This window comes from Lynx rufus, unplaced genomic scaffold (assembly GCF_022079265.1).
Source record: "Lynx rufus isolate CCGP_SWC_20201006 ecotype Redwood Valley unplaced genomic scaffold, mLynRuf1.p SCAF_1, whole genome shotgun sequence".
Taxonomy (NCBI): Eukaryota; Metazoa; Chordata; class Mammalia; order Carnivora; family Felidae; genus Lynx; species Lynx rufus.
The window spans coordinates 191,581,879-191,604,357 of NW_025814823.1; the positions used below are offsets into that span (position 1 = coordinate 191,581,879).

Below are 22,479 nucleotides of genomic sequence, written 5' to 3' on the forward strand. Positions count from 1 at the left end.
TTATGGAAATCAAACAAGGTAACATAGGTGAATCACCTGTTACTGTGCAGGGCCTAAGGACTCAATATTTGTTGCTCTTAATTTTTATTTTGCATGATTGCAGGCCACCATCCTGCATGAAATTTCAAGTTTTTCCCTACCTGCCTGCAGAGTCCTAATCTTCTCCATCTTTCGTCACACGTAACTGCTTTTGTGGCCCCTGATGACTTTCTCTGGAAAGGCTTTACCCCAATTGCCCCTATTTTCTAAGGGCAGATGGCAGAAATCTGCGACATGAGACACTCAAGTTCTCTGGTTCTTTTCTTATACTCTTGCTGATGACCAGCAATCTGAGGATGATCTTGTCCCTAGAATTCTTTTAGGCTGATAATCATAAAGCCACAGTCTACAATTATTCCTGCATTCCAAAGCCAAGAAACCCAATTTGGAAGGCACACAATGCTATCATTTGGCACAATGATACATGGAGTTATGAAGAAAATTGTGCTGACTGCTTTGAGAATTTGAGTCTCTATCTGGATTCATCTTTCTTCCTTTTTTTTTCCTAACTGATATTAGGAAACTATGCGCAGGTAGTAACAACATAAAAATGTCACTTACTTTTCAGGTTTAACTACACTACAACCCAATAATAAGTTAGGATGCTTCAGGGACAAGTTACGTATACTCCATACTAAGTCACTGAAGGACTTGCCCAGAAATGCATTTACGAACACATGTTTTTTGAACACACAACATTGACCATGCACTTTGTTAAGGGCAGGGAAGATTAACGATTTCATTCCTATCCTCATGAAGCTTTTACTCCAGCAGTTTTTTTGTTGTCTTTTCCCATTTCTTAACTTCTGCCCAGATATGGGAAGATTGGACAAACTCCTCCAAAGCTGTGGATTGTCTCAAGTAGTGATAGAGAGTGCCCCGCTATACAGAGCCTAATTTCTGCTGATTTTATAGAGAACTCTCTAATTCTTGGTTTTCTCAAGAATTAAGCTCATTTCCTTAGTTTGCTACCCAGCCCCCATCCAACACACACCTCTTCTCAGTTGATCCTGGTTTATTTCCCTCCTGCAGCAAAGAAACAAAAAAGTAGCCACCAAATCCGCAAGTATACATTCCATTCATTAACAAAATGCTACACGGATGGTATGGTAAGAAGGTACCGGGCTCAAAGGACACAGCTGCAGAAGTCAGTGTTTTTTGAAATCTTCGGGAATGTGATGGGATTAATGCTGTTATATGGCAAAATAAACTGAGAAAGGATATACTAGGAATATTGCCAAAGGGAATAATGTCAAGAAAGAACAACATGTGTCTTCAATCACCAACGTCTGCATGGTTAGAGTGCTAATCACAGAGGTGGGTGTAATCTCTGCCTGTTGGGCAGCCTTGAATGCTTCAGGGAATATGTCATTTTTCAAGAGGTATCAATTAGTGGCTGTTCTGATGGCAGAGTGTGAACCACACCTCTCTAATGATTGGGCTGAGTTAATAATGATTCCTGTGAGTGTACAACACAACATAAATGCACCCAGACACACTCGCCAGAGAGGGCAGGACGAGGCAGAGTAGGAGAGGGACATAAAGATACTAGGAACTATGTATCTTGAATAAGATTTCTGAGTGGAAGCGGGCCAGGGGGAAGGGATGAACCGTGAATTTAAATCCAATGAACTAGGCTGGGTTTTACCAGGAACTGGAGAAGCACTGCCCTAGAGGACTTCCCTTTCAAGGAGAAGCACTGTGATTATACACAAACCATGTATGTGTCCAAGGCTGCACCTCACAGACATACACGTGGCATTCGCGTTTGCCAGCAATGCGTCACATGTTCATTACCTCCATTTGCATACGAAGACATCATTAAAGTAATGTGCGTGGGATCCCGCAACTAGAAAGTGACAGGATTTAACTCAGAACCAACCCTGGAGCTTCGCGGTGTTCTCCAAATACACTGAAAATCACAAAGGATTCTTTCCTAGATTTTAGATCTGGTCAAGGGGAGTTTTGACGCTCAGAAATGCCGCAGTCTGATCTTCAAGGAAAGAATTCAGTCAGTCTCCTAAGCACCTAAGTGGGAAGACTGGCCCGGCTGGGTTTCTGCCAGACAGAGTGAAAGCACCCAGATACAGGAGAGGGCAGGTTTCTTCCAAAGTCATAGAGGAGGTCACACCCCATGTTGGAACAGTTGCCTCCTGAACAGCAGATGCCGTGCACCCAGTCACCACTGGTAGTGGACTCAGTTTCTAAAATATTAATTACACTTCCTACCAGCTAACTTTATTGAAACAGCTTTGGGTCGGTGAAACATAAAATATTTTGGAGATCTGGGTGCTCATCTCTAACTGCAATCACTACCTTTGGGCTAAATCTGGAAGTCTTCTATTTATTCCTAATCTGGACACCAAACCATCAAATTACTAGGGAATAAATGAAGAATAGTTGTGTCACTGGATTTTAAGGATAATAGGATATATCTAATGACTTTCAGATACCTGATCTCTTGTCAACTCATTAACACCTCATTTTCTTACCTGGTGAGCCTTTTGCATTGAATGGTGAGGAGAGCCTGGGCGGCTCAATCGGTTGAGCGTCCAGCTCTTGATTTCGGCTCAGGTCATGATCGCACGGTTAGTGAGATTGTGCCCAGTTGTCAGGCTCTGTGCTGGCAGCATGGAGCCTGCTTGGGATTCTCTGTCTCTGCCCCTGCTTACGTGCATGCTATGCTCACTCGCTCTCTCAAAATAAACATTTAAAAAAAATTGAATAGTGAAATCAAAGGGACTCTAGAAGAAATGTCACTGAACATTATAATGAAACTTGAAAGAATTTGCTAGCTTTTGGGCTCATTGTTCATCTGCATTTTTCTTTGGCTAGTTAACAAATGATTTATCTCCAACTTCATCAAGAGGGTCAGACACTGACAGTCTGTAGGCAGAAACAGCGGTGGCCCACAAGATGTGCTTTTAAAATTTAACATTCATCGAAGGATAGATGCCCACCCTCACCCCTTTCCATATGCACCTATCCACTATTTCTCCCAGTCTGACATTTGCTATTTTCGCTATCTACAAATACAGGTTCACCTTTGCTTTAGGAAATGTATCACTGTCACCAGAGAAGCCGTCTTTGTTCCCAGCCTAATAGCAAGTATATATACGATTCCTTAAATACACCTGCTCTTTGCATGACTCATGTATTCAAACTCTCCATCAACTTCCACACGTCTATGGACCATTCGACCTTGTAGATCCCAACAAAATTCACAGTGGCAGCACAGTACCTCACGTGGCCTCAAATCCAGACAGTAGCTTCCTAAGCCACCTCAAACCCAGCCAGTGGTGAGTTTATCACACCCCTCTTATATGTTAGCATGGAGACACAGCTTGAGTACATGCCTCAGTGAGCCAGTAGTTAAGTTACTAGGCGCCATTTTAAGTGGCAGTTTTCCATCTATCTCTAAATACTAACACAGTAAAGAAAATATAAGAAAGCATCACCTCATCCCTGGAACCCCAGTCTCTGATCTCCTGTTCTTGGTGACATATAGAAGTTAGGTCCACAAGATTATGACACCATGAACACTCAAGGGTGCTCAGCAAAAACATGTCATTCTAAGAGGCTGTAAACATGGACACTGTCTTGCCTTGCTACCATAAACTGCAAAGGTCATACTGGCTGAAAGTATCAGATCCCTGCATGGGTTTGATTCCTGGCTCAGCTGCCCACTATCTGTATCTTTGGACATGCTTTTTACGTCTCAGTGCTTCATCTACAAGACAGAAGTCACAATACATATCTCAAAGCGTTCTTTCTGAGGAATAACTTTAATACAATGATGGTACGTTTGAATTAATATAATGTACTTATGTTATAATTAATAGTGGTATGAATTTTCTTATTAAAAGGGCATAACAACACCTCAACTAGCTCTGACAAGGATTTTAGGAGGTGAAAAATATTATGTGCAACATTACGTCCGTGCCTTACCCACTAGAACAAGACATTGAGAACATCAAATCTATCTGCATCATGTTTCTTTCTTTGAGGAACAGAGTAAGAATGTAACATGGAGACATTGCATAGGCATTATATCTGTATGTGGACATATATTAACCATTTATGTTTGATCTCCTTCACTGATTGATCTCCAAAGCAAGTTATACCTTTTCCTTGCTAATTCTGTGGTGGCAAAGAGGGAAGGCCAGTCTAGGGAATGACTGAGGCATTAGATAAACCCAAATCACCTGAGAATGAGAGGGGCAGAATTATTGTCCAACCCCCAAGATGTTAATAAAAGCATAACACATTATCATTGGTTTTGTTAAGTAATCAAAGTCTCAGAAATGATTAGCTATTGAGCTCATATGTACCAGCACTGTTCTGAGCTTACATTTGCTCAAGAAATGCTCCAAAATGAAGCAGTGCTATTGGGATTCTCTTTTTGCATATGGAGAAGGAGAAGGCTCAGAGTATTCAAGCAAGTTGTGCCACAGTACAGAGTATGGATTGGAACCCTGGACAGTGAGTCTAGGCTCTGGGCTTCCAACCACCCCTAGAGTCTTTCCTGATGGGTCATGAACTCATGTTTGTCTGTGATAAAAACTGCCCATGTTTTGCTCCTTATATTGCTTACATGAGTTTTTGAGGGGTAATCTTTTCATTTTGTAGGATAAAAGAGTTAATATTCCCAATCTAAATACCTTATAAAGATAGAAAAGAAAAATACTAATAAGTGCCTAGAAAAATAGGCAAGGGATATCAACAGGAAGTTTACAAGAAAAAAACATGCAAACAGCCCATGAACTCAGCAACACTCATAATAAGAAATCCAAATTACACATGAGAAAATTAGAACATAAATAATCCTAATACTGCAAAGAATGAAAATACCACAGATATATTTAAATCAGTGAGTTTATAATGATACTAAGAAGAAAAAAAATCTTACTGGTCACCTTTGGAAGACACGAGAGAACCACAACATTACTTTGAAAATAGTAAATAAATGGAAATCAACCTTCTGTCCTGCCTTTCCTTAGGACGTATAATCAAATACTGAAGAAAAGAAGTTACCATTTGTAGAAGTTTCTCACCAAAAAATGAAAACAAAATAAAGTAGAATGTCTCCACTGTTTAACCCCTAATGAAATAATGAATCCAGGTAATAATCACCAATGGGTGCTAATATTACAAAAGAAAGATAACAGGTGCCTCCTTATGAAGGCACAATAGCTTCACCTAGGAAGCAGTCTAGCCAAAAACATGTGACCTGAATTAAACTAGCTAGCTTAAAGGAAATGCACATGACCAAGGAATTTGCTTACACAACAGAGGGATACAATGAGCAGCATCCAGGCTGTGGAACTGTCTGCAGGATCAAGAACAAGATCATCTTCAACAAATAAATCACAAGGAGAAGAGTGATGGGAACCTATGGATTAAGGGAAACTTCAGAAAGACAGTCACTTTTGAGGGCTGAAAGGGATTTGGATCTTGAGACACAAAGTGAAAGAAAAAAAATGTCAGCAGTCACTTCAAAAAAGACTAGGTATTTGCTAGTACAAAATAATATCTTTGGTATAAGAATGACATTGTTTTATTTATAAAAAGGATGTTACCATTTAGAGATGAACCAGCAATATTGAAGGAAGAAGGTTATGGGTAGGAATTTGCTCGAGTGAGGTCTGGGTGATGTATGAAACAAGACTGCTAATGAATTTGCAAGTCTTACAGTTCATTTATGGTTACCTAGGATTTCATTACCCTGTTCCCTCTATTTTAAAATTTAAGTTTCCATAATAAAATAAGGGGAACTATTTGCCAGATAAAACCATATAGAGCAACTTTAAAAAAAAATTAAGTTTATTTATTTATTTTAAGAGAGAGAGAGAGAGAGAGAGCGCACAAGCAGGGGAGGAGAAGAGAGAGAGGAGCAGAGAGAGGGGAGGAGCAGAGAGAGACAGAATCCCAACCAAGCTCTGCACCATCAGTGCAGAGGCCGATGCGGGGCTTGAAACCATGAACTGCAAGATCATGACTTGGGCCAAGATCAAGAGTTGGATGCTTAACTGACTGTGCCACCCAGGTTCCCCAACATAGAGCAACTTTTTAAACAAAGGAATGTGATAAAAATGGTACTAGTTGTCTCTAGGTGGTGAAATTATGTAGGCTTTTGACCTCTTTAATTCTCATTATTTTTTTCCTCTTAATGAGTGTGTGACACACAAACAGAAATGGGAAATTCATTTTATTTTTAATTGTTTAGTTTTATTTATTTTTGAGAGAGAGAGAGACAGAGCAGGAGTAAGGGAGGGCAGAGAGAGAGGGAGACACAGAATCCAAAGCAGAATCCAGGCTCTGAGCTGTCAGCAGAGAGCCTGACGCGGGGCTTGAATTCATGAACCTTGAGATGATGACCTGAGCCGAAGTCAGATGCTTAACAGACAGAGCCACCCAGGCTCCCTGGGAAATTCATTTTAAAAACAATTTTTTTCCAGGGCACCTGGGTGGCTCTGTTGGTTGAGCGTTGGACTCTTGATTTTGGCTCAGGCCATGACCCCAGTGTCCTGGGATCAAGTCCCATATCAGGCTCCACACTGAGCGTGAAGCCTGCTTGAGATTCTCTCCCTCTCCCCTTCTCCCTGGCTTGCTCTCTCTCAAAATAATGTTTTGAAAAATCTTTAATTTTTTTTTTTTGCATATGAAACTCTAACCATTAGTATTTTATTACTTCAACAATTGGGAAGCAAATATTGCAAAATCTTAGGATTTGCCATGCTGGGTGATAGACACACAACCGTTTGTTTTATGATTTTCCTTAATTCAAAAAAATGTAACCTTGTACAATAAAATATTATAAAAACTGAAAATTAATGGACTGTCCTGTGATCTCTGTTAGGTCATATTGAATACTTTCTCCAAAGTGACCTCTAAAAGCAAAGGGTGTCCCACAATGTAAAATAGTTTTACTCTCACCATAAATGTAAGAACAATCTTGCAGCCATTTCCAAAGAATTATGTAAGAGGTAGTAGGAATCCACCCTATGAGGAAGCCCACAGAAGAGCACACTGTAATACTATCCACCTTTATATCTTTAAATATTTTTATTTTTTTAAAGGAAAAAAAAATATGACCTGTAATTCGTGACATTGGAGGGATGTTACCATAACACTGTTAAATGATTAGGACCAAGTCGAAATCATCCAGTTAAAAATATTTCAAAGAAAAGGACTGGACAGGATCATAGGGACCAGCCAATCGGATCCTACTACTTTGCAGATGACTTAAGTGGCTTGTCCAAAGTCACAAAAGTGATTGGGGCCAGATGAGCAACAAGGATCCAGTTCTCTACTGCCCGATTCCCATCTTGAAGGACCATGCCTTACCAAATAGCATCTTTCCAAATGTTTCTATGATACTGGCACAACGATACACCTGCATTCTATCTATTATCAAAAAACTAGTAAGAATATATAGGACACATAAGGAGTTGTGGCTTACGTGGGGATGCCTGAGAGGAACAAGGGGTTTATTTTTTTAATGCTTATTTATTGAGAAAGAGAGAGTACCAGTGGGGGGGGGGCGGAGGGAGAGAGAGAGAGACTATAACAGCAGTTTTAGGCTGACAACAAACTGGAGCAGGGAGTGCAGAGAGTTCTCATACGTTTCCTCCTCCTAAGCAGGCATGGCCACTCCCATCCGCAACATCCTGAATCAGTGGTCCATCTGTTCCTATCAGTGAGCCATTACACTGATACATCATCACCACCCCAAGTCAATAGGTTACCATAGGCTTTCCTCTTGGTTTTACACATTCATAGGCTTTGACAAATGTTTCATGGCAGGTATTTATACATCGTAACAGTATTTATACAGAATATCTCCATTGTCCTAAAAATCCCCTGCGCTCCATCTGTCTGTCCCTCCCTTCCCTCTAATCCCTGACAACCACTAAGATTTTAAATATGGCTATAGTTTTACTTTTTCCAGAATGTCATTTGGTTGGAATCCCACAGTACGTAGCCTTTTCAAATTGGTTTCTGTCGTTTAGTAATCCACATTTAAGTCTTCTCCAGTTCTTTTCATGGTTTGACAGCTCATTTCGTTAGAGCACTGAGTCATATTCCATTGTCTGGATGTACCACAGTTTCTGTACCCATTCACCCCCGGAAAGGCATCTTGGTTGCTTCCAAATTTGGGCAATCATGAATAACTCTTCTCTAAACACTCAGGAGCAGGTTTCTGTATTATGGACTTAAGTTTTCAACTCTTTGGGATAAAATTAAGGAGCATAATCACTAGATCATGAAGTAAGAATATGTTTAGTTTTCTAAAAAAGTGCCCAAGTGTCTTCAAACTGGCTGGAGAGAGGGATTTAATGTTAAAAATCAGCAAAGTGAAAACCACATAAAACCAACATCATTCTTCAAAATATCTTAGGAAGGTGGCACATTAACTGATAGATTTCAGAAGCCACTACGCTCTAATTTCTGTGAGGGCAGGTGATCTATTCTAGTAGTTCACTGTATCCCCGGTAGTATTCCTAGCACCTAGAACAGTGCTGCTACATAATAAATGCTGATTTAGTATTTGTTAAATGAACAGATCCAGAGGGGGGGAAAAAAAAACCTTCCTTCCGTTTTGTACCACACACTTCTTTAGTTGAACAAAGTGAAGACTCATCTTACGGGCCTTAGAGTGTGAAAAGTAAGTATGATTAAGGGATAGAACTTCACTCAGACCAAATTCTCACCCTACAGGGGGGCCAAAGACTGGGACAGACACTGAGAACAGCAGAATACAGCCTCTCTTCTTCTGTAGCATGTGCCCACTGCATGGAACAGGGGACAGAATCCTCTGCACTATATAAATGGCTCTCTTTTTATTTGCTATGCACGTACAGTTGAATTTGCATAAATTAAATGCACATAAGCTGAGACTCCACTATAATTGCAAAACCATTGCATTGGAAATAAGCTTTCACTGAAATCACATTAGAAACCAGAAAGATTAGATTTAGAAACATATTTAGCCCCATCAAGAGGTAGATTATGGAAAGTTTATAAAACAACACAGATACGCATTGTGGGCCAGCCAAGGGCCTGGCTAGGGAGAGGAAGAGCCTTGTAGCCTCAGCAAGGAGAGGAAAGCTGTCATCTAATGTCAAAGACTACAGAGTCACTCAAACCTTTGAACCAAATCCCTGTTCCACAAACTTAAAGCAATCGACCTACTCATCCAGCCTCAGTTTTCCACGCTGTGAAGGAGGCATAAGAATACCCACAGTTTTGAAAGGAGAAAAGAGTACAAGACAGGTCTAGCATCCTGTTTTGATTTTCAAAACAAACACAAAATCCAAACAATTCCGTAAGTCTAGGCATGAAGTACGGGGAAATACAGGTTTGTTGGTCTAAGCCTTTCCGAACCATCTGTTTCCCACCACAGTAGAAGCTAAGTCACTACACTTAATATTTTTTAAGAACCCACAGAGCTGTATGAGTTACATAATTGTGCCTTAGATAGCTATTATTTTTTCCCTTCACTTCTTACTAGGCAAATGTGAAGTTAAATTAGTCGCTTATCATAAAGTTCTCTGAAAACATCACAGTTGAAAGAAATGCCTGATAATTGTTCTTAGCCATCTGGTACCAAGTGACGTTCATGAACTTACATGAACCATTTGGCTGAAGTCCAAAAACTTCTATCTCAATTTTATAGCTTGCTTACTGAAAGTTCTAAGTTGAGAAATTTCTAAGAGAAAAAATGGTTTATTAAAAAGGAGAACAAATGGGTCAATCCTTGAACTCCTTCACAATTACATAAGAAAGCATAAAAACAATTCTACAAGTAGCCTCCAGTTTTAACAAATACAGTTAAGGCAAGGTTATATACTCTACCTCGTCAATACACGCACGCGCATGCATACACACAGAATACACGCTGCTTTTCTCAATGTTTTCACATGAAGAGCCACACATAATCCTGCTAAGCATCCAGGACAACTGCCACTCAGCAGCTTACCTGCAATGCTTCTCACATGGTGGTGGCTTCTCCATCTACTGTCCACTCTCCTCTCCTAGAAGGAGCCCCTAAAAGCACATCTCCACTTGTCTGGAATATTTCTACAACCTTCTCAACGGTCTCTCATCAACCCATCTTGGGCTGACCCCACCCCTTTTTCTTCCCTATAGCAGGAATGAGCTTTTAAACCTAAGTCACTTCCACTCCTCCGCCTAAATTTTCCGAAGGTTTCCCACGACTTTTATAACACAATCTCAAATCCTCACTGTGGTTTAGAATATCCGAGGTCTGGCCCGTTTCACTGGTCTCATCTTGTATTCTACACTTCTACCTACTTAACATGTGCCGGCCATACTGGCCATTCTTCTGTTTGTGAGGCACCAGCCATACCCCTTCTGGTCTCTAGTCTTTAGCACACTGTAAATAGAAGGTGTGATCTTTGTTCCCCATGCCCTCAAAAAGATACCACAATAATTTGGAGGTGATTTGTCGAAGACATGGACTCTCTTTTCTCCCCTGCCTCATTCATGAGGAGGTCGGGTTCACCGGCTTAGAGAAGTTCCAGATGTTCCATGGATGTAAAAGTCATTTCCTTCCTTCAGTAGCAGAAGTATGTCCTATTTACTGGAACTGGATTTTCCAGTAAGTTTCTCTCATTTGCCTATTTCCTCATAGTTCCCTCCCCACCCCAAATCTCAGACAGTTCATAACATATTTATCCTCACTGTGTGTATAAACTGGCAACCTGAATGCTAACTCCCTTCTCAAGCATGATTGGAATCAATTGAGCTACTCTCCTGGAGTAGTTAGAAGAAAATTACTTATCTTTCAATGATTTTATGACAAGCTCCAGCTTCTGAAAATTACTGGATATTACTCTAAAAATAAAGCATTACAGATAATTACCCCTGAGAATGGAACACATCACTACCTTAATTCGAAAAGTTATTTTGGATACAGGGCAAGAGTACTTGTTTGAAAAATAAAATTGCCAATGTACACGAAGCAGCTCAATGCTGAGAGGAAACAGGAGAACAAAAAAAAACCGTTCCATGCTTTCTCAAAATCGTTGTGCTAACGGCCGGCAGCCAATCCAATGCTGTACTATCTCCCAGAAGACAAAGAAGGAATTACACCAAGTAATGTTATCAGGAGAGGAGGGAAAGAACACTATCGGTGAGTGAAAAAGATCGAAGTCCCATTTATATGTACTGACTCAGTTCTTCTCCCTAACTTATTAGGAATGTTCTATCATCATCTCCACTTCATAGGAGAGGACACCAAGCACCTTGTCAGAAGTAGCAGTGCTGGGATTTGTATTAAGACAGTTTAAATCCAGAGTCCACACTTACAAACCATGGCACAAGGTTCCTCTCAGGTCTTAAAAGAATTCAGGCCCAAAGGGCTATGTTAAATGTTACACTTTGACACTGATCATCAAAGCACATGTGAGCTGGGAGTTCCTGAAAATGTAAAAACAGAAACAAGTTTGTATAGATGAAAAAAACAAAGTCTTAAAGATCTTCTGACTTGCCCCAAATGATGCACGATCTCCCGATTCCTAATCTCTAAGTGCCCTCAAAGGCCATGGTTTCTCATTTGGCAAATATACATGTAGTGCCTTTCAATCACTCATCTCTGTGTTGAGAAATGACTGAGATACAAAAAAATGGTTTGACAGAGTTAAGTATCAGGGTGTGCAAGATCACCAAAGGATAACCTTCATTTGGGTCATCACAGGGAGGGGAGTGTTCTTGAGCTGTGACGCTGAAGAGTGTTTACCTGGATGAAAAGCGAAGAAGAGGGGAAGAAAGGTGAAGAGCTTCCTAGGCAGAAAGAGCTCCTTGTAGGAGATCCTGGAAGAGAGAATGTTGTGCTTTCAAGGAACTTAAAGAAGTTGTATATGGATGAAGGCATTACACATTTTCAGGATGGAACGTTATAACCTCTCACAATGGAAAAATAAATTGGGATGAGACCACACAGAACCATGAAGGCTACATTAAGGAATTACAACAGACTAAACCATTTGTACGTTAAGGAATGAGCAAGACTTCTATGTTGCTTGGCTCCCCCTCCCTCTCCCTCTGCTTCCCCACTGCACCACCCTACCACTGAAAAATCAGACAAGGACCAAAACTAAGTCAATAAAATCTGCACAGTATCTGAAAGGAAACCTAAGAAGTCAGCAAGACAAGAGGTGAAGGGGGGGAGAAAAGAAAGAGGGTATCCTAAAGAAGGGGAATTTTACTTTACTGGAAGGCAATCAACTAGGGGGCAGCTCTGAGAGATGAGATCAAAGAATCTGTCCTGGTAAGCTGAAGCCAGCTAACAAGAATCCTGCTCAATTTCCAGGAATTTTGTAAACTGGCTGTTAAATTATGTACCTTGAAATCAAACATATTGGGAGTATTTATTACTCTTAACATTGGCCAATACTGTAACACAAGGTGTTCATTTCTGGAGATCTGGTTTATCAGCACACTCAGTGAGGATTTGGTGGCATTATTACTATTGTTGGAAAGAAATAACTAGACTACTACAAAAGGAGTTACTTTCCATTACCCTATGGACTCTTAAGGTATCAGAGAGTAACAAGCCTGAAATAATAAACTGGTTCATTTCACTGCCACCCCCACCACCATGTTGGCTTGATGCACTCACAGTGAAACTAAATACTGAAATTGATGAGCCCTCATACCCAAGAGTTTCCATATTTGTATATACACAGCTCAACAAAATTTATTAAATAAAAACAAACATTTGCTTAGAAAGGCAATAAGGTCTTGGTTGAAACTTCATCTGTGGATGTGAATACTACCCAAGGTAATTATCAGTGCCCTCAAGATCCTTAAAGGAAATACAACTAGGAGTTTTAAAAGGCTGTTTCAAATAAATAAAATTGAGGACATATCATAAAGATATATTATGGAAAGTAATTATAAAATTATAATGAATTATGGAGAGAATTATATTCTTTAGAATTTTCTAAATTAAATAAAATTTATGGAAAGAATTATGGAAAGTAAATACCCAGCAACTTTCCCTATTAACAGATCATATTTATTTAATGTGTGGTATATGTACAAGGCATCCAGTCTCATAACAAACTATATACTCAGTTATGAGTATTATCCCCATTTTACAGTTGTGAGAATTCAGTCATAAACTAAACAGGTTGCCCAACATTGTATAGCTATTAAGAGGCAAGAGTTCCTACCTACTGATTCCACATGAATAGCTCTTAAAATCTATACCTAGCTGCTTCACAAAGATATTTTAACATCTGTTGATAATACTAAAGAATGCAAACAGTAGAACATCATTAACTTATAACTTTCAAGGTTAACATTAAAATTAAGTAATGAAAGCTACTAGAAAGCATGCATCTTGTTACTCCTATTTTTCTGTCATAATAACTGATACAATCAGAGTGGATTAGTTCCCCTATTGCAAAACAGTCTAAAGTGTCCTACAATACACCAATTCATCAAATTAGACAACGCTCTTCATTATTTTTATCCAATGTAGCAACCATTGCCCACATCATGATAAATAATTGAAGCTACTCTACTACTTTATTACATCTCACACATTTCTATCCCAGAAGTAGGGCAGTGCACATTTTGAGAGGCAACCAGGTTAGCTCCCAAACCTATTTCGGTCATTCTTGTTGAGAAAAGCCCATGTCTCTTCAGTATTTACTATGAACACTATGTGAACAAAAATATGTGATGAAAAAAACCAGAATTTCTGTTTCCAGGAAGAAGTTGAACATAGTGGCAGAAATACAACTATGACATAGTCAAACACACAAACTTGAATGAGAGATACAACTATAAAGTGGGACAGGAGTTGAATGTGGGAATGACAGAGAAAGGCTGCTTACTTTTGGTTCACATAAAGGTTCAGGAGAAGACAGGGAGCTTCATGGCACAAGGGGTGTTGGGTTTAGCTTGGAAAAGTAACCAGAATTTTACAAAGCAGAAACCACACAAATGCAAGTTAATATGACCAATACGGACCATTAACAGAGTCTAATTTAGAACAATAAGGGTTCTAATTTAGAACATTTTAGAGAGAACTACTCAATTGGAACAGAACAGTAACGGGAGAACTGCCAGTCTTGATAATTCTAATCATCGAGGTTTGAACTTGAAGCCAGGGATGACTTCCTCGGTGTTCCATGAACCCCCAGCAATTTATGCAAAACCTTTTGTTATTTCCATCTTCCTAAGGGAGAAGCCCCACAGCTTCTGATCCAAAATAAGATTTAGAACCAGTGACCTCTAGACTTATTCCAAGGTAATTTGATGGGCGAATGAGAAATAAAAGTTAGCTGTGATTTCCAACTTTATTTACTTTTAAATATCCATAGGAGGTATCAGAAGTAAATTGACAATGATGCTTAAAAAACAAAAGACAAGAGGGGCGCCTGGGTGGCGCAGTCGGTTAAGCGTCCGACTTCAGCCAGGTCACGATCTCGCGGTCCGTGAGTTCGAGCCCCGCGTCGGGCTCTGGGCTGATGGCTCAGAGCCTGGAGCCTGTTTCTGATTCTGTGTCTCCCTCTCTCTCTGCCCCTTCCCCGTTCATGCTCTGTCTCTCTCTGTCGCAAAAATAAATAATAAACGTTGAAAAAAAAAATTAAAAAAAAAAAAAAAAAACAAAAGACAAGAAAAGAAAAACGCTGTCCAGAAAAACAAAATGGAGTGATCAGATAGAGCACTTAGAAAAACTCTTAATTTGACCTGAGGGGACTAGGACCATATCACACGGTAATCAAGGGGAAGAAATGTGTTCTGTAATCAAAAAAGGCCATCATCAATAGGATACACATTTCCCAAAAGTTACTAGCAAAGAATTCAAGTCTTTCTTAAGATATTATACACTAAAATAATGCATCACTAGAGATGGAACTAATTAAAAATAAATATCAAAACGGGATGTTTTCATAAGCTCATCATCACTAAAGGAGGAGGGTGGGTTGGTTAACTTTACGTATGTATCAGTGGGCACAAAGAAGCAGTTGTGTTTATCTCCAGAAGGAGATTAATGGGATACATGTGCCCATTCTAATATGCCCCGGAATTTTACTTTTACTAGTGTTCTTCAAAGTGGTGAGCTGTTAAATATAGATCATTAGTCAGCGCATGTTTAATTACATACCAGTATTTCTTGAAGATTAAAAATGTCTGCAGTTCAATTATCCTCACAAGGCAAGTCCCATTTTGTATTCATTCAGCTTGGAACAACGTAGTCACAAAATATATGGTTTTAGATTAAAATCTTTCTGATAGTACTCCACCGGGCTGATTTCAAAGGGGGAAATATGCACCTGCTTCACTTCCCAGGGAGAATACCAGCTACTGCTTTATACCTTTCTCCATTCATGTTGGACGGATTCAGAGCACAGCAGTGACCCCCTCAGACATTTCTCTCCATCACCACCGCCACACAATTATCACACAGCTGGCCTTTCAAATTCAAGTCATGCAAAATGGTTCATCTTTTACGTAAATGGTCTCAGCTCTGGTTCTGAGGCCTATCCCCCATGCGTAAGCCTATCCTCTTCAGAGATTTGGATTCCTGCAGGCAGTTACCAACACAAAAATATTCTGACAAAAACCTAAGTGTTCTTTTGCAACTAGAGCTCATTCTTCAGGAGAGAAGGGGAAAAAAAGACAGTGTTTAAGTTCTGAGTTTCAGGTAGAAGACCCAGAAAAAACAATTTATGGTGCTTGGAATAATTTACTTGATTACACGTACTACAAGTATTTTCCTTCATGTTTTTGTAATGAACCTGACCATGAAAAAACAAATTTACGTCTGTCGTCTGTCTCATTATGAGCTGAGCTCATTTGGTGCAGAAAACCTACAGTTTAATTGCCTGATTTAAATTTGGCTAGTAGAATGCATGCTGAAACATTACTCTTTTAATTATGTTAATTTATAACTGAAAAGCTAAATTTACAAAGGCAATAACATTAATTATTTACTTGCCCATTAAAGTTGAATATATATTACCAAGCTAATTGGTTTCATAAGTCTGCCAAAAAATTAAAAACAAGTTTGTTCACTGATTTATATGGGAAAGGTGTACATATTCTCAGTGGGTTACTTGTTCTTTATTGGATTACACGAAAATATGTGTAAAACACTTCATCTATACAATATTCCACATACCTTCTTCCTTCCTTCTTGGGCTAAAACACATTTTAAAGGAAAAATAGAGGCAATGAACATTTCCTCAATGCTTATTATGTATCATACCGTATATGAATCATCCTGTTGAATCTCAGAACTGAATAACATACTAACTAGCATTATTTCCCGCTTAAAGTTGAAGAAACCAAGGTTTGGAGAGATTAAAAAGTTTGCCAAGGAAAGGGTCAAAATAATTAAATCCAGGAATTGCTCTAGAAAGAACCAAGATCTTAACATTTATGCTGTACCGTTTTAATACCTGTTATTCACAGCAGATGGGACACTTGCTAACTCAGCATGATTCCCTAAGGGAAAAAACTTGCTTTGACGTCAAAATCAACTACTTTAGTGAAAAATTTAACCATAACCCCATATGGATATTGGCATAAAAATAACCGTAGAGCCCAATCCAAAGCACAGAAATCACAGAGGAGTCTGTACTCCAGTGACCTAAAATCAAAACAGCACAAGGAGAAAGTCCAGCAAATACTCTCGAACCTTATCTCTACAGTGGGAATCAGTATTAGGCAGGTTCCACTTAGACCACAACTCAACAAGGGGATTACAAATTAGAGAGGATAATACCCATCATACTATCCTCTTGGGCACAGTGTGCAGATCAAATGTGAAACAGGATAAGAAAGAGCTATGAAAATTAGCAAGCATTATGCAAATCCAAGTCAGTACAATTAGTGTTAGATGGTTTTGCACCTAAAGAATTTCTACGGAACTTAGTCTGAGTTTACATGGAGACTAAAATTTAGCTATATTCTCTTGTAACTTGAAGGCTTCTAAAATTTCTCTCATATAAAATTTAGCTAATATTTTGTCAAGCAAAAATGTCATTAATGTGACCTCAACAAGTTACAATTAGCAGTTTTTAATTAATACCCCATGAAATATTGTGAAATAAAACTGTGTTCAAAACGGCTTGGGCCATTGTATTAATATTGTACATTTTTTTATATCCAGGAAACACCAAAATATTAACCATGTATTTACTCATGCACACTTTAAATCATACAACTAAACTGCTAATGGTTATAGAGCAGTTAAGGACATTTTAATATGTACCGAAAAGTGATTCTGAGCATTTTCTAAGCATTTCAAATACACTTTGAATGTCTGCAAGTCTACTAGGAAGGACAACAATATTCCATCTTCACTGACTTCCTGAAACTTTTCCAAATGTAGCCTAATAATTTTAGAGATCATCTATAGCAGTTCCAGACCTACTGTACCATAATAAATTATCTTCTAATACTGCTGTGGAACACCTCCTATCATTCATTATGATGGAGTTTTGCTGAGGGCTAGAAAACTAAAATCATCTAATGAAGTTTAAATTATACTTTGGGTCTTCTGTTTTTATTCAATATTTAAGCATTATTATGTTGTGTCTGGGGGAAGGCATGGATTATTTCTAAATAAAGGAAGAGATATTTACACATTTTTATATGCCTCATATCATTAAAATGGAAAAATTGAATTTTTTGTGTGTTAAACTATGAAATAAAGACATGGAGCAATGCACCCAGCATCTAGCGAGAGTCTACTAAGTGCTAAAAGAAATTTCAAATCATGAAATTTCAAATAAAAAAGGCTCTTTGTAATGTCAAAATAACATCACCACCACCCACAGCAGAATAACATTATTCAACATCAGAACTGGGCATGATATCCTATAGGCCAATATTTCACTTTTCATTTATCAAGTCTAGAGCAGAAGTGGGGAGCTTACACATTACTTTCTATCCAACCTCGGCTGATTATTCTGACATCAAGGATCTGGATTTGTAATAGCAGTAAGTCCTTGAGATTCAATTACAAGTAGCTAAAACTTACCAAATCCAGAAAATCCAATTCAATTATTGAATTTTATATACTGATTTGTTAAGAATTGCACAAAAACCTTGTCATGAACTAAAGTAGTAGATGTGGCCTTTTAGTCAACTCCTAAATTACTTTTACTTGTTAGAACACATTGAGCATTTGTAATTAATAAATAAATAAATAAATAAATAAATAAATAAATAAAGCATTTAACCCAACTTAGTTTTTTTACATTTTCTTCCCCATTTTATTTTATTATTTTTAATATGAAATTTATTGTCAAATTGGTTTCCATACAACACCCAGTGTTAATCCCAACAGGTGCCCTCCTCAATACCCATCACCCACCCTCCCCACCCTCCCACCCCCCATCAACCCTCAGTTTGCTCTCAGTTTTTAAGAGTCTCTTATGTTTTGGGTCCCTCCCTCTCTAACCTTTTATTTTTTTTCCTTCCTCTACCCCCATGGTCTTCTGTTAAGTTTCTCAGGATCAAAAAATTAAAAATAGATCTACCCTATGACCCAGCAATAACACTGCTAGGAATCTCCCCAAGGGATACAGGAGTGCTGATGCATAGGGGCACTTGTACCCCAATGTTTATAGCAGCACTCTCAACAATAGCCAAATTATGGAAAGAGCCTAAATGTCCATCCACTGATGAATGGATAAAGAAATTGTGGTCTATACACAATGGAATACTATGTGGCAATGAGAAAGAATGAAATACGGCCTTTTGTAGCAACGTGGATGGAACTGGAGAGTGTTATGCTAAGTGAAATAATCCAACTTAGTTTTGCCTCTTTTGAATTATAAGTTTATCAAAGGAGACCTGTCATCGAGGAAAAAAAATTAAATTCATACAATAGTGGACTCTCATTGAGTTCCTGAAGGAAATGTTAATTAAAACTTCATGTGTTACTGTTGGGGAGCCTGACTAGTTCAGTCAGTAGAAGATGCAACTCTTGGTCTCTAGGTTGTAAGTTCGAGCCCCATGTTGGGTGTAGACATTACTTAAACAATTAAGATTTTTACAACTCCATGTATTACTCTATAAAACTATAATGGCATTATGAAAAATACATGGAAAAAAAGGTCTGTTTTACTAGACAAAGCACCAGCCCTGCAGAGGATCTACAGAACTGATGGAATACTGCCAAGCAAATACGCATCAACACTTGTTTACAGGTGTAACTTCTGAAAATCCTCAGAAACTGCTAAAATATAGATACATATATCAGCTCACTTGAGTCACCAAACATCACAATACACAGAACTATTTGTTAGGAATGGCTGTGTAATTTGAGTAATTAAAATACACTTACCAAAATGGCACAATGGTAGACTTCAAACAAACTTGTGTTTTCACATATAAAAGATAAAGATGTTTATAAGCACCTCAAAGGAGAAATCAGGATTTATCAGAGGAGAACATTCTAGCTAAGGACAAGGTATGTTCCCATACTCTGGGCACCACTCTTATGCTAAAACAAGATTCCCTCCACCAAATACACAGCTTTCCCTGACTACTCACATGGAATATTCCTCTCTAATCCTGGCACACCCGAGAGGTAAGAGCCTATATAAAAGGAGAAATTTCACTGCATGAACCCAAATACGTTTCCTCCCATGTATCCAACTGATTAGCTCAAAATGACACATGCTACGTCATAGGAAAATGACTAAACAGAATCTTGAACAGGCCAGGCCATCTTCTGAACTTCACTTTTCTGAATTCAGAAGGAATTTCAGTGCTTTGTCTTTAAAATCAAGGTAGACTGTGGCAGTTTTTGCCTAATCTACTAGGATACAAGCTGCTCTGAACAGGCAAATATTCAAAAATCTCATCAAAATAATACCTACCAAAATATATTCTTTAAAAAATACCCCCCCCCTCTGAAAACATAAATAATTTTTTTTTTAATTAGGGGCAACTGGGTGGCTCAGTCGGTTAAGCATCCGGCTTCGGCTTAGGTCATGATCTCACGGGCCAGGAGTTGGAGACCCGTGTGCTGACAGCTCGGAGCCTGGAGCCTGTTTCAGATTCTGTGTCTCCCCCTCTCTCTGCCCCTCCCCCACTCATATTTTCTCTCTCTCTCTCTCTCTCTCTCTCTCTCAAAAAAAATTAATAAACACTAAAAAAATTAAAATAAAAAAATCTCTCATTTATCGGCAGAGCCCATATTTATATCCCCCCTCCTCTGTAGGTTGCTCAATTAATATCTGTTAGGAAATGATGTGCAAATTCCTAATTTCTCTTTTGTAAAAGCTGTGGTTTTGGTCTAACAGGCATGGTTAAAGAAAAAACACTACTGTAATAGGGAAAAATGAAAATGCTGAATCATTAGATACCAGAATGACAAACATTTTTTGGATTTCTAACAAGGAAAAACTTGTATAAGAAATTAAATTGCTTCATGTTGCCCATCTTACGCTAAGGAAAATAAAAAATACACCTCCATGCACACATGTATTAAAGACATCTGCTAACGGACATATTTCTCACCTCCTTGATAATTATTAGTGTTTTGACATTCCCAGGAGATAACCCTCTGATAAAATATAAAAATCATATCTTCTTTCATGTTTTATTCTGTTTTAAGCCAATCCTATTCTTTGTTCACTTCCTAAATGCATTAAGAAACAATGAGTGTTGAGGAGCCTGGGTGGCCCGGTCGGTTGAGTGTCTGACTTCAGCTCAGGTCATGATCTCTCGGTTTATGAGTTCGAGCCCCACGTCAGCATCTGTGCTGATAGCTTGGAGCCTGGAGCCTGCTTCGGACTCTGTGTCTCCCTCTCTCTCTGCTCCTCCCCTGTTCTCTCCCTCCCTCCCTCTCTCACTCTCAAAAATAAATAAATATTAAAAAATAATAATAAAAAAGAAAGAGTGTTTTCTTTGGCTCTAGACTGTTAGGCATACTAAGATGTACCATTATTTCCCCTAATGACACTTCCATGTGAACAACTCTGAAAACAATTCTTTCAGAATTTCTCCTCTCCCTTCTTTGCCATTATTCCGTACTATGTCAGTGCATCATTTGGAGACCACTCTGCTCCAGTATGATGTTATACAGATTAGACACAAAGAGAGTCAGAATACACATACAGCCTATTACATGTATGTGAACATGTATTTATGAAAAGTACATAAATATTCTTGTGAAAATCTTTACCACATAGAAAAGTACAAAGTAAAAAATAACAACTTTTCCATTACTTATACTAATATAAAAAGTAGGTAGCTATATTAGTTGTCTATTGCTGCATAAAAAAAATTACTAAAAACTTACTGGCTTAAAACAACACCCATTTATAGTCTCACAATTTTAGGGGTCAGGGATATGGGCACAGCTCAACTGAATCCTCTGCTTCAGCATCTTTTACAAGACTGTAATGAAGATGTTGGTTAGGGTTGGGAGTCTCATTTGACACTCAACAGGGGTAGGATCCACTTCCAAGTTCAGGTGGTGGCTTGCGGAATTCAGTTCCTTTCAGGCTATTGAACTTCCTTGCCATGTGTTCCTCTATATATGGCAGTTACCGAAGCCATCAAAGGACAGACAGAGTCAACCAAGTCGGCTAGAAAGATAAAAGTTACAATTTCTTGTTTCTCCATCGTAGTGATGACATCTCATCACCTTAGACAAAATTGTGGTTACAAGCGAGTCAGTAGGGCAGCCCATACTTAAGGGGAAGCAATCACACACAGAATATGGGATCATTAGAGGTCATCTCAGCTATGCATGCCATACGAGGTATGTAAACAAATATGGAGGCTCATTTTCTACATGCACTTTGGCAATTCTGTTTTATTCACTGTATCAAGGCTAATTTACCATTCTAGTTTCCAATGCTATATCTTTTCAAGTGTTTCCGTTTCTTCTTGGATTTTCATCCCCAGCCCCAGAGATCAGAGATGATTTTAGATTTTCAGATTATAGCAGATTACTCCCAACAAGCAACTTAATTAGGTTATGTTACTACTTCAACTTACTAAGGATCCACAAGACACACAGAATGACTCCAAACATCACAGAAAGGTACAGATATTGGTCAAGTTTAATTTCTCCAGAAATTTCTCCAGGAATGATACAGAGACTGAAAAAGATAGAGACCCGGTGATTCCACAAGTCCACTTGTGTTCATTCCAACAAAAATTTTGCATAAACTTTAGGAAAGGAAAGAGGAAGCAACTCACTTTCCTTGGGGAAGTGACTACAGTTACGTTTCTTCTAAGAATTTTAGGCTTTACACACTACAGAATGTACATAGTCTTCTATCTAAGTGAAGGCAGTTGTTCACCTGGTAAATTATAGATAGGTTCAAAAGGCTCCATTTGGCCATCACCACACCGAAGAGTCTAAGTACAAGCCTGATATTGCCACCGTAAGTGTTTGTTTCATTTCATGTGCAAAAGTTTGTA

At 38.6% G+C, this 22,479-nt stretch overlaps 1 protein-coding gene across 1 annotated transcript in view; it reads right to left on the reverse strand.

Moving 5' to 3' along the window:
* Positions 1–19,621, reverse strand: part of SGCD (sarcoglycan delta) — a 576,378-nt gene extending 556,757 nt beyond the window's left edge. Inside the window, exon 1 of the mRNA XM_047092045.1 lies at positions 19,382–19,621. The gene's annotated coding sequence lies outside the window, so the exon portion shown is untranslated. The remainder of the gene's footprint in view (positions 1–19,381) is intronic.
* Positions 19,622–22,479: the final 2,858 nt, after the last annotated feature.